Genomic DNA, 13333 nt, shown 5'->3' with positions numbered 1-13333 from the left:
GCAGAGGTTCTCTTACATAATGGTCCCATTCAGCAAACACAAGGAACATATACGAACAGCACCATGTACGTGAATTGCAAGTGAAAATAGAGTAGGTCCACAAACTGTGTACTTAGGAAAGAAACACAACAAAGGCATAGGGAGTACAGCATAACGGAATGCACCAACAAGAGAAGTGACGTCTGCCTTCAACAGTCTTACTGCACTGCTGCTTTACATGGGAACAAAGAATGAATGGCTAGAGTAAGAACTGGAAAGTACAAACACCAGAACGTCACTACAACATAGTAAGCACACTAAAGTTTGTCTGATAATTGCACAGGTGGTGCAGTATACAATGGTAGATAACCATAACGTTTCTTTTTTTACACAGCAGTGGCAAGCACCTTAGAGTGCCTGGAAGACGATTTCCCTCATGACGAAATGATTAATGATAGTAACCCCATTGGTACGCACCGCAGTCTGAAATGTAAAATATTTAATATCTATTGCTTCATGTACACCTAACAGATTTATTTTTCTTTAAGAGAATTTATTGGAAACAAACCCAATGCAGCACAAGCGGCACCCCTTCCACAACAGCATACGGGCACGGAAAGGAAAGAAACTCTGTAAATGGCAAAGTGGACAGCCTGGAAGCCAAAATGGAGGAATTGGTGAACAATTTTGCCGCCTTGAAAGATTACGTACAAGGACATATTATGGACAATATATAATACCACTGCCCGAGCTGCACGTGTACCCCTTCCCCATTTCACAGCCCGCCATCCTCTCAAAATCTGTGTGATCAGAGACGTTACGATGATACCTCAATCCCTTCCTCCCCTCATGACCAACTTATACAAATCCCCAATTCCCCACAATATTTATCCACTTCTGCTACCCCTTCCCTTTCCTAATAGTATCTATGAATGTGTGGAAATAAAGGCTGATATGTAAATTGTTGCTGGGTGTATATGTGGCTTTTCCTTTGTTTTTAAAAATCCTGTAATGTCTCTGCGGCACACAGTACTGGTGGGAATGACCGCAATTAAGCAAAAGGGAGGTGTCCTACGGACACCGCACCTGCCCTGCCTATCCGCAATCACAATGGAGGCATCCGTATGACACCAGTACAAACCGCATGTCCGCATCTTGTGGACCACCTATAATTAGTTGTGAGAGCGGACGTTTGTCCGTTGCACAAGTATGCACATGCGTATCTCTTCCTCTGTCTCCTGGTAACACCGCCCCTGTCCAGCATATGCAAAGAAACTTGTGATAAACTTTAAGTAGTTTGAGGCGCCCACCCACGTCCTACAGGTAGCTGTTCACATAATAATCCCACCTGCTATACCCTACAAACACCCAGCTTGTCCCAATATGGTCGGCGCACGTGTGTTGCACTATTAATCAGTCCGGAGATCCCAACGGTGTGCATAGGACACCTATGCACATGCGCACAAAGTATTCAAGCCAAAACACGTCCTGCGGACAGCCGTTCCAGTCGAGAACATTTGCGACGTCACCATGAAACCACACCCACGCTGCGCATGGGTACTTATTTCGCGGACACGATCCGAACCCACGGACAGTTGAAAAGTGCAATGTTTTGCAATCTACAGAGTGTTAATGGGAAAGTACACGCTTACAAACACCCAACAATGTGCCATTGCACATGCATGTATTTCGTTGAATGATGTAGGTCTCTTTTCCGGTTGCAAGGTCTCCACAGCAGCCCTACAAAAGGCCACACCCCAGAGCGGCTCTGCATTCTGTTTGTAGCTTTTCAGAACAGAGTGGCGGGCCACATAGCTTTGAGCTGTAATTGATTTCGGACCAATTCTGCTATGCTACATTACCTTTGCAAGTAATGGCAACCATGTCAGGCCGGCTCACTACCCACAGTAATGGAGAAAAGTATTAACGCCCCTTCCTGTGAACCACACCCTCAGTACCGATAACCCCCACTGTCCCATTCCCATGGGCAGCATGCTGAAAATGGTAGTATGTGGCACGTGCGTACCGTTAAATAATAACATTCGCATCCACCAATCACATTAAAGAGCTCTCCATTTAACACCAACAGTTCTGTACAACATTCCTCTGTGTAGACACCACATCCATAAATGTTATTGCGCAATCCCTTAGACTCCATAGTCGCATTTACAGCCCGCCATCCTCAAAATCCCCGGATGTGTTTTTCGTGCTTTGTGCGGGCGTGGGGGAATAAATTGCTACCAGGGTAGGGGATTTCGTCTTTAGTGGTGGCTCTGAAAAGAGCCTTTTTTTTTAGATGCTTCTAGAGAAACACCTTTATTTTAGGTTTTTATAGGGTTTTCTGTTTTCTTCTCCTCCTCACATTCTTACAGTAAACTTTTCAACGCCTCCTGTATATGGGAAAACAAAAGAGCATCACCAATGCTGGACAAAGAAATGCCATTTGCATGGAAAAACTCTACATTTCGAGAATTAATGATGTCATTGTTGCAGAAGAACATCCCACGAGCGGACAAAAAAAAAATCACACATGCTTCTGTTGATGAGACCCCTTCCAGCCTCTGGCTGGGACCAACATACATTAGGATAGTCCCATACTGTTCTTGGTGGTATGGCTGAGAAAACCACCTGGGCAGTAGGAAAAAGCCTCTTCTCTGCATTCATCAACCTCTTCAGTTGATGGAACGAACGTGAACAAGCCATGTAACCCAAATGCATGCCGCCATAATGCACAACAACAACATGAACAGTAGCGAAACTGGCCACTTCTCTGCAAAGTGCAAGGCTAGCGCGGAAACTATGCACATCGAGAGCGCACCACATTGCCTCCACTACTTCGAACCCGAAATCGCCATCAAAGTCTCTTTCCTGGGCAAACCTGTGCAGATCTACCACAAAGGCATCACCCAAAATCAACACAGTGCGTCTCTCCATGTCAGCCCGCCTCACTACGTATGCAGAGCAATGAAAAACAGTATTACTGCCCATTCCTGTGAACCACATCCTCAGTACCTTTAACCACTCTTTTGCCGCTGGCTCTTTCCCTCTTTTCCTCAAGCACTCCCTTGTGCACCGTCTCCTAAAAAAGCCATCAGCTGACCTCTCCTTGCTAACTATCGCCCCATCTCCACCACCCCCTTCCTGGGTAAGCTCTTGGAGAAGTTGGCCCTCCCCCAACTGACCGGTCATACTGAACTTGTTGGTTGCTTCCATGACCATTAATCTAGATTCCGGGCATTCAGAGGTACGGAAACTGCTTTCCTGAACACCCATGAACACATGCTTGCAAATATTGACTCTAACTCTCCTGCTGTTCTTATTCTCCTTGATCTCTCCTCTGCCTTTTATATGGTCAACCATTCTCATAAAACGGCACTGAGATACCCTCAGCATTACAGACCGGGCACTGGATTGGCTGATATCTTTTCTCACCAACCGCCCCTCCCAGTTGCAGATGGGCCCTTTCTCCTCCACCACTTGACTCGCTACCTGTTGCGTCCCACAGGGCTTTATCTTTTCGCCATGGCTCTTCAATATCTATCTTGCCCTGCTTGCTCACCTGATCTCCCCTTCTCTCCTCATTTCCAGTGTTATGCTGATGACACACAGCTTTCCTTAAAAATTCCCTCCACCACATTCCTGATTGTCTGCCCCCTATCCAGGCATGGTGTGCGGCTAATGATCTCTGTCTTAATGCCAGTAAAACAGAGATCCTTCCTATCAGGACTCCTGCCCTGTTTCCCCCCTAACCTCTGCCACCCCCTCCTCCTTGGGCCCTCTACCTTAACCATCCTTGAGGCCAAACTCACAACACTGGAGAGGGGTTCAAATAAAGCCTGGGGCGCCGCCTTCAGCAGTGGGGAGCTCTCCCATAAGACTTTGTTATACTAGGGTGGAAAAGGGGGAACGCCCGGGACGGTCTGTGGAGTTGGCTGGCTGTCCCCCTGGGGGACCCCAGTGGGGCCCATTGCCCACGACTGGCCCACAAGTGCAGGAGGGCGTGGAGGGACCTGGACTGAGAGCCTAACGCCCCCCAGAGTTACTACCTAGGAGAAAGCACCCAGGAGTTGACACCAGACCCCGTTAGGAGCACCCACAGGCCCCCCCACCCGGGAGCCGGGAGCACAGTGGAAGCAGGGCTAGTAGCCCCCAGATACCCTGGGGGGAGCTATGGAGCCCCCCCCCTCCAGTGAGCAGGAGCATCAACAGCTGGGAGAGAGGGGGATGAGACAAATATGAGACCACATATCACTGGAGAGTGAGCAAGCCGCCCAGGGAGGTATTTCCGGGCACACTGAGGCTGGGATGTAGCAGCACAGCCCGCGCACACAAGAAGCTTACGCACTGCACTGCCATATTAAAGAATCCAACACAGATCTCAGCAGCCTGGAATAGGGCCGTGTGGGTTCCCGGTCCGGACCCGGTACCCGATCAGAGTGGGACAGGAGGAAGATCCTGGATCGGGGGTGGAGGCGGAGACCTGATTCAGAACCAAATCGGCCAGATGAGAAGGGGATACCAGCTCTGGGGGTAATCCTTGGCGCTCAGCACAGCCAAGGGTCCATAGCATCCGCAGAGGCCCACCGCAACCAGCCACGCTTGAGAGAAGAGGCCTAGCAGATAACCCACAATAATGCACAATTAACTGCAGCCGAAGAAGCATACCAAGTCGATAGCGCTCAACCCCAAATACTGGAGAGCTCCAGTCGATAAAGGGAAGAGGGAGGTGTCGGCTGACGGATGAAAGCCATTCACGGGCAAGCAACAAAGCAGGAACTACCCCTGGCAGAAGAACGCAAACTTCAGATAACCAGCAAAATCGCTAAAGGACCCCCCTCCACAGAGATCCAGCATAGTGTGATTCCGATGCCAGGGACCAAAACAAGAAACGCTCATCCAAGAACCAAGACGCCGGCAAAAAGTCAAGAACGTCAACTCAGAAGATGCTGGAGTGCAAAACAACCGCTTGCTCACCCGTCTCCCCCAACCCTAGAAGATTTACCTACAACCAACTGCCCCCCGTCTCTGAATAAAAAGGCCTTGGACAAGGAGGAGATTCTCAAATGCCTGAAAGGCATGGAAACCAGACTAACAAACACACTACAAAGTCAAACAGAGTTGATGAAGGAAGAATTGAAATCCTCTTTAACAGAGGTCAGGAAAGAAATAAAAGAACTAGGGGATAGAGTGGATGTGGTAGCATATTAACTCTCATGCATGGTGGAAGAAACAAAGCAAAACAACATATTACTGGAACAGGTTGCCAGGGCCACAAACAACTTAGAAATACAAGCTGAGGACCTAGAAAACAGAGCTCGAAGATCCAATATCAGGGTCAAAGGCCTCTATGAGACAATCCAAGACAAAGATCTGCGGGACACCATGCAGCACTGCTTTAGCAGCATATTAAATGATACTCCCCCAGAGAGGTTCGAGTTTGACGGGATCCGTCGGGTGGGTACTAAAAGGAATGATCCGGGAGCAAGACCCAGGGATGTCCCAATTGCAATGACATCCTATGGCCTAAAGGAAGATATCCTGAGGTCCGCGCGTACCCACTAAGAGCTTACAATCAATGGAGGTTGCATACAGCTATACCAAGACCTGGCACTTGTTACTCTCTATAAGAGGAGGTTCATGCAACCAGTCACGAAAGCTCTGCAAGCAAAACAAATCACGTACAGATGGACCTTTCCATTTGGCCTCACCTTCTCTTGGGAAGGAAAACAAAGAAAGATCAGCACTTGCGAGGAAGGCCTCTTGCTGCTACAGATGGAGGGAGAACGGAGTCAAGCGGCAACTAGCCCACAACACAGTGCACCCAATAGCCAGAGCAACCTCTGGGAATGGTCGACTGGGAAGAAAAGGAGAGTGAACAGGGAAAAGAAATTGGCCAGCCCCTTTAAATACCACGATCGAGGGACTCTAAAGAATACATTAAGCACGGCAGTCACAGGAATGGATGACAGCGAAATGCCCGGCCAAAGCAGATAGGCCGTCACAAAATACAGAAAACCTGCACGGAGGAAGGAGAATGGTACAACTTGCAATCTGATTCGGGAAATGTATCAATTTCGACATAAGAACAAATGGGGGGTGAAAATGGCCCATGGTCTGAATGGAATGGGGGTAGAATTCCCAAGACCCCCAGCCACGGAAACCCCAAGGGGAGGGATAGAGAGAGGGGGCAGGAGTCTAGGTCGAATGGGGAAGGGGGAAGAAAGCGGAGGACCTAGAACAAGACAAGAGGTCCAGGGTGCAAAGAGGGGAGGGCGGTGGCCCCCGGTGCCGAAGGAGGGGACTGACCCCAAAAGATATACCAGAAGGCAGAAGCAATATGCGAGTCCCATACTCCAATGGCTGAAACCTCAATTATTTCATTATATGTACAGGGACTAAACTCTGCCAGGAAGTGCTGAGCAATCCTTGGCAGACTCGAAAAGATGCAAGCAGCAGTGGTGATCCTGCAGGAAACCCATCTTCTGCAGGTGGATGAAAAATGTTTGCGGAATAGGTCCTTCCCTCAACAATACTTTGCCTCCAGTAGATCGAAATCGAAGGGGGTAGCAATTTTGCTTAACAAAGAATTGGGAATTCAGAAGCAACATTTGATCCGCCACACAGAATTGAGATACCTAGGGATTAAAGGTACGATCAAAGGGAGGACTTACACGATCTGGGCGGTATATGCACCCAATGACAGGCAAGATATATATATCACAGACCTTCTGCAGAAGATAGGGAGCTGGTGCGAAGGCCAGACAATCATGGGTGGGGACTTCAACTGCGTAATGAACCCTGCCTCGAAAAAACACTCCCTCCCACAGCAGCGGACCAAAGAAACAGACATGCCCTGGGGACATTTTTTGGGATCTGGAAGTAATTGAGACCTGGCGCTTCTTCCAGGAATATAGTAGAAATTACACACACTACTCTGCAGTACACAAGGGATATTCTAGGATAGACATGATGCTGGTTTCGTCAACCCTAATTCCCCAGGTGACAAAGGTAGAGATCGGGGTACAATACCTATCTGATCATGCTCCAGTAATAGTTTGCATAGAGATACAGGAGGAGAGGGGAAAACAGCGCCCTCCCTGGAGGCTGAACGAACTGATCTTACGGGATTTAGCACTCAGGGCACATATGGAGGAAAGCAGTGGCATTTTATAGGGAGAGAGCCCATATAACCCACAAAATGGAACTGGCACTGAAAGAAGCAGACAATAATCACAAATCCTGACAAATGCAAAAATCTTGGCGGGAGCTAAAGAAGACCTGCGCCCAATTAGAAAATCACACAGCGGACAGAGTGGCACAGTCGCTGCTAAACACCAAACAGTCATACTATATACATGGGGGGAAGGCAAATAGATTCCTTGCAGCCAAGCTGTACAAACAGAAAACCCGTAATTATATAGTTGGCCCTAAGAATAAAAAAGGGGAAACAATCAGGACGGAAGAAGGGAAGTTGGAACCAATGGTCCAGTTCCATGAGGAACTACTATGTAAAGAGCATTTAAGGCAGTTCCCAAATTTCGGAACGAGATAGAGAAGTACTGGAAGGCCAGTTTACGACCCAGGAAATCGATGAGGCTATCTCATTACCAGGGAACAGAGCACTGGGCTCGGATGGCTTCGGGAATGGCTATTACAAAACATTCTGGTTACAATTATTAGGGCTCCTTCCCCGCCTCTTCAATGCTGTCATAGAGACAGGGTCAGTCCCCAAAACCAGCAAAGGAACCCATGGAATGCTCAAGCTACCGCCCAACAGCGCTCCTGAACACGGACGCAAAACTATATGCAAAAATAATAGCAAACAGATTATCAAAGGTCCTCCCAGACCTTATCCATGAGGATCAAGCAGGATTCATCTGAGGGAGACACACCGAAGATAACATTGGAAGGGCCATAGATATAATCGATTGGGGGGTGAGAACGAACCAGAAATTTGCAATTGCGGCCCTAGATGCTAAACAAGCCTTTGACAGCCTTGACTGTGAGTATCTAAAACTAGTCCTGGAGGGGTTCGGGTGCGGAGCGCAGTCCAGTAAAATGATTTTAGCAAACTTCCAGTGCCCATCCAGGTTCTTCCTGGGAAACGGCCAAAAATCGAAACAGGTGGATATCCGGAGGGGTACACGTCAGGGGTGTCCTCTATCCCCATTGATCTTTGCAATGGCTATGGAGCCCTTGGCACTCCAGATCAGAGGCGATCCCGAAATAAAGGGGATACTAGTTGGGGGCACAGATAGCACTATACGGGGACGACGTGATGCTCTACATGTGGGACACTGAAAACACCCTGCTGAGGGCCATGGCGAAACTAGAGAATTTTGCCACCACATCTGGGTTTGCAATAAACTATTCCAAATCCAAGGCATTAAATATAACAGAGGAAATAGAGGCGATCGAAAACATGAGGGAGAGGTTCCCCCTAATATGGGAAAAGGCACTTTGAATACCTGAGGATACACCTGGCAAGGGAATTCGAGAATCTGTATAAAGTGAATATCCCATCGCTCTAGAACAACTGCAAGTAGACCTGCATAGATGGGACAACCATGAATTATCGTAGTTCGAAAGGATCACAGCAATAAGAAAATGACCCTTCTCCCCCGCCTGTTGTACATGGTGAGCTCTGTACCCACTGAGATTCCACCTCGTTTAATTAAGGAACTCCAAAATGCAACATACAAATTCATATGGGGGGATAAGAGACCCAGGATACATAGACGCATTCTGACTAGTCCCCCGCTTCTGGGTGGCTTGGGGGTTCCGGACATTGGGAGGTACATTATGGCAGCACACTTGGCCCCAATGCTCAAGTGGGCTAAACAAGCGAACACAAAAGGATGGTGTGGGGTCGAACAAGCAGCCACACAGATTCCACTGATAGCGCTTCAAGTACTAAACCCCAGAGTCCGAGAGTCAGGGGGGAAACTGAGGAGCTGGGACAGAACCATGCAAATGAAGAAAATCCAACGGGGTCTGGGCCCATTCTCCCCAATAGCATACAATATAGACTTCACCCCGGGCCTACAGGGAACATTTTGGGAGGGATGGAAAGGAGCGGAAGCCCTAACCTTGCGGGACATGTTCCAGGAGGGTAGTCCGATCCCCTTCATAGAGTGCAAAAAGAAATTTGACATTGGAGAAAAAGAAAGATTTAGTTACACACAAATAAGGCACTGGATCTCCTACCCAGCAGTGAAAAAAGCAGGAACAAGAACTCCAACAGGCCTAGAACTAACCATGCAGGAGGGAGAGACCGCGAGGGGCATATCAAGAATATACAGACTGCTAGACGGGACACAGCCAGCAGACAATCTTCCGTATAAAGGGAGTTGGGAAAGAGACTTTGGGGAAACAATTACGGAAATAGAATGGGGCCAGAGCTCATAAATCCTCTAAAAGCACAGCAATTAAAGAAGCAGCATATGAACTTGGCTACAGGTGGTAAATGCCCCAACTACCGGTTACATAAAATAAATCCAGAATACTCCCTGGATTGTTGGAGACAACGCGGAGGGAGGGGGGCCTTGTTCCACATGTGGTGGTCATGTCCTAAAGTGACAACCTAATGGAAAGAGGTACTAGGACATATTAAAGACATTAACAGGCAGGGACATACCGCTTTCCCCCCCAAGATTGTCCTACTGGAAGGGGTCGTATGCAGCATCGGGTCACACTGCCACCCTCATAACGCACCTATTGCCGGCAGCACAAATGACTTAGCACAATGATGGAAGACGAAAGAGGGGCCAACGACGCCATGGCGGTGGGTAAAAGTTTAGGGGGGTCATGGCAATGGAGAAAGTAACCGCTATAAGAGCAGGGAAATACCAGAAATACTTGTCCGTTTGGTACCCCTTTCAAGACTTTGTTGGGGAAAGAGAAGCCCAATTCTATAAACCACAGAACCTTAAAAACATTCAGATCTCTTGACAGCCAAGAACACAAAAGAAGCGAGATGGTACCACAGAGAAGGACTAGAAGACGTGATAAAAGACTTTGGAGCCTAAAGAAAGCAGGATGGGGAGGGGGAGGGTAAAAGACCTAGAAAAAAAAGGGGGGGAAACGCAGGGCTATCAGTGGCACAGTGGCAAAACAATGCGAAGTGATGTAGCTCAGTTCTTTATAAGCTGTATCTTGACGTACTTGCTGTATGTAAAATGTCTTTACCGCCGAATGAAAATAAAATTGTTTTTTAAAAAAAACCTTGGGGTTATCTCTGACTGTCACGCTTAACTGAGCCTCTGCAGGAGCGATGGAGTCCTGCCGGCTCTTCCCTTGATTTCTACTTGCCCACTACTGCTGGAAGGGGTATCTGTCAAGAAAGGTAACGTTTTAGAGGAGAGGAGTAGTCCAAAACCCCCATCCTTGAATCCAGTCCCCACTAACCAGGAATGTTGATCCCACCCAACCAGGGGATTACTCACCTTTCTGTTTAACTAGGCGAGCTCTCCATCCTGCTCTTTCAGGGGCGCAATGTCTGGGGTACGGAGGGAGTTGCTGGAGATGGCCGCTTATAACGGCTGTTGTTCAGGTATGTGTTAGTTCAGTTAAAGTTTGGGACCAGTTACCTCACTGGTAGGTTTCTTTGTGCCAGTGCTAAGTTCTGAAACCCAGTTAACTCACTGGGTTTGGTTCAAGTTCTGGTACCAGGTAAGTTCAATCCCCAGTTGCCTCACTGGGTTGCACAGAGTTCCTTGCGCTGCGTGCTTTGCAGCCTGAATGCGGTGAGAATGTTTGCTGGGACTAACCTTGTCTTCTCTCTCTCTTCTTAGGTCCGCTCCGGGAGGTGCTGAGTACTGGATGGAAGAATAGAAGCAAGAAGCAGGACCAAGAGCTGTTCCAGACGAAGACCGCACTTTGAAGGTGAGTGTCTGTAAGCGGTCTCAGAGCAGTATCTTAACGCGCTGCAGAAAGCAAAATAAAGTTCTGACACTGGCCGGTCTTAATCACCTGTTCTTGCTTTCTTTTTCAGGTGCTGGTATGCTGTGTAAGCCGTGGGACGAAGACGAAGAGCTCCGTAGATGAACTCGTTATCGGCTGATGGTCGCAAAGTCCTCGACGGAATTCTGGTAAGCAGGGATGTTCACACTGGACTGCAGGTACGCAGAGAAGTGCACACGGGACTGCAGGTAAGTGGAGCGGAGAAGTCCACACGGGACTGCAGGTAAGCGGAGAAGTCCACATGGACTGCAGGTAAGCGTAGAAGTCCGGGTAAGCGTGTGAAAAGATTTCACACGAAGCGCGTGTTGATCCCTGGGCGTGGTTTATAAAGGCAACCACACACAGAGACTAGACCGCGCTGCTTGCTTTGTGCTGGGAACTCTTGTCCATGTTGGGGGAAGGAGGAAATTCCCTTGGCAGTGATTGGATGATGTGGTTTCCCTGCTGACATACTCTGGGTTCTCAGAGCCTTAATCCATGCCACTCCTGATTGTCTCTTCCACCTATCCCTATGAACAACACAGAAAGAGGGCCTGCAGGTATGCCTCTGGCCCGTAACCATGACACTGATTCCTCACATTTTGGACCTTGCCACGAAGGCCCACTTCCAGTTCACCTCCTTAGAGGAATTCTCCCTCTACCCAGAAGCTCAATGTCTCCAGAGCTCTGGTCCTCTCTAGGCTGGACTACTGCAACAGCCTCTTCCTCAATCTCCACCTTTCCTCTCTATGCCTCCTTCAGCTAATCCAGAATAGGGATGCAAGACTTATCCGTGGCCTCAAGCTCAGGGACCGTATCTCTCCAGCCCTAAGATCTCTCCACTGGCTCCCGGTAACCACAAGGATCAAATTGAAGACCCTCTGCATCATCGACAAGGCTTTCTGGGGTCTGGGTCCACACTATCTCCAACTCTCTCTCCCTAAATACTTCCCTGCTAGAGCCCTCCACTCCTCTAACTCCAACTCTCTGATTGTCAAACGTTTCTCCAAGCAGAGATTGGGGACAGATCTCTCTCTTTGGCTGGTGCCTCTCTCTGGAACAGCTTCCCTGCCTCTCTCAGACTTGAGCCAGGCCTCCTTAAGTTCTGTAAACTTCTAAAAACTCTGTTTTTCTCTACCTCTTCCTCTTTCTCCCTTCCCTGCTATTCACCCCACCGCCACTGAGACTGGTGGCTTGGTACCTTCATGAATCCCACAGGTTACCAGGCCCTCTGCCCAATCGACACCAGTATCCCCTCAGTACTGCCGTGTGGGCCCCCTGCCTGGCGGCTGTACATCCCACCCCTTGGAATCCCTCCACCTAGCACTTAGCTAGTGGACTCCTTCCCTGGCACCCTTTGCACTTCCCTCTCTGGCTCACCAGCACTTGTCCATCGCTATCGCCCACCGCCCCCACTTCATTACCTCATGCACTTCTCCTCACTGTACTTGCACGTCCGAATGCCACAAGGTATAGTAGAAGCATGTTTGTATAATTTCTGTTCTTTTGCATTGTATTTACTCCCCTTGTTCCCTCCTCATTTACCGTGTGGCGCTTGGAAACACAATTTTGTTGTATAAGTGCCTAACAAATGCTCAATAAATAAATACAAATGCCAAACGTGAAGTGGGCTTCTGCTGACACGCCATGGGTCGAGCACATTTATCTTAGTTCGAATAGGTATACTAAGTTATTTGTCCTGCAGGCCTAGCAGGATTTTAAAAGATGTGCTGGACCTGATCCTATACTCTGTTACCATATAACAGATTTTCCCATTGAATGGTCATGTCCTCCCACCATCAGGCAGGTATTGTAAGAATACGTCTAGGTTCTCAGATTATATTGAACATGACTGCCTCGCCTCATAACCTACGTATCTCTCTAATCTACACCGATAGCACTTTGAAATAGCTTCATGACCCTCTTTGAAACCTAACCTTAGCTACTATAGCTGGGAGCTGTCTCCTTTTACCCCAACTGCCTAATTCGTTCCATTTATTTTACACCCATCTTCCATCAAAAGATTTGGAATAGCTTCTGTAATCCCGTGTTCACCAATTGAAGAGAGCTATCGGATCTTGCTACTCCTTTCAAACTTTGAAAAATATATTTGTAGCAGCAATAGGCACTTTTGCAACAGCAACATCTGGGCGAGCGCCATGCATTTAGACAATCACAATAAACATGGGAAAATGAAAAGTAGAAGTCAATAAAACATATTTAATGTGCAATGATTTAATGATTTTGGGGAGTGCTGGGTATCAGTAAAGACGCAACATGTGGTAATTGGGGGTGTTCTGATGTTTTCCCGAGCGCAATTCTGTCTACTGTCCTTGGCAGGTCTGTTCAAATTTGGTTTTGTTAACACGTTATTCCAATCACAATTCAAAACATGGCGTATGATATTTTCGCT

The sequence above is a fragment of the Ambystoma mexicanum genome, chromosome 3q (assembly GCF_040938575.1).
Source record: "Ambystoma mexicanum isolate Mex_15411 chromosome 3q, UKY_AmexF1_1, whole genome shotgun sequence".
Classification (NCBI taxonomy): Eukaryota; Metazoa; Chordata; class Amphibia; order Caudata; family Ambystomatidae; genus Ambystoma; species Ambystoma mexicanum.
The sequence above is the reverse complement of the archived record's forward strand: the minus strand, read 5'-3'. Positions refer to the sequence as shown.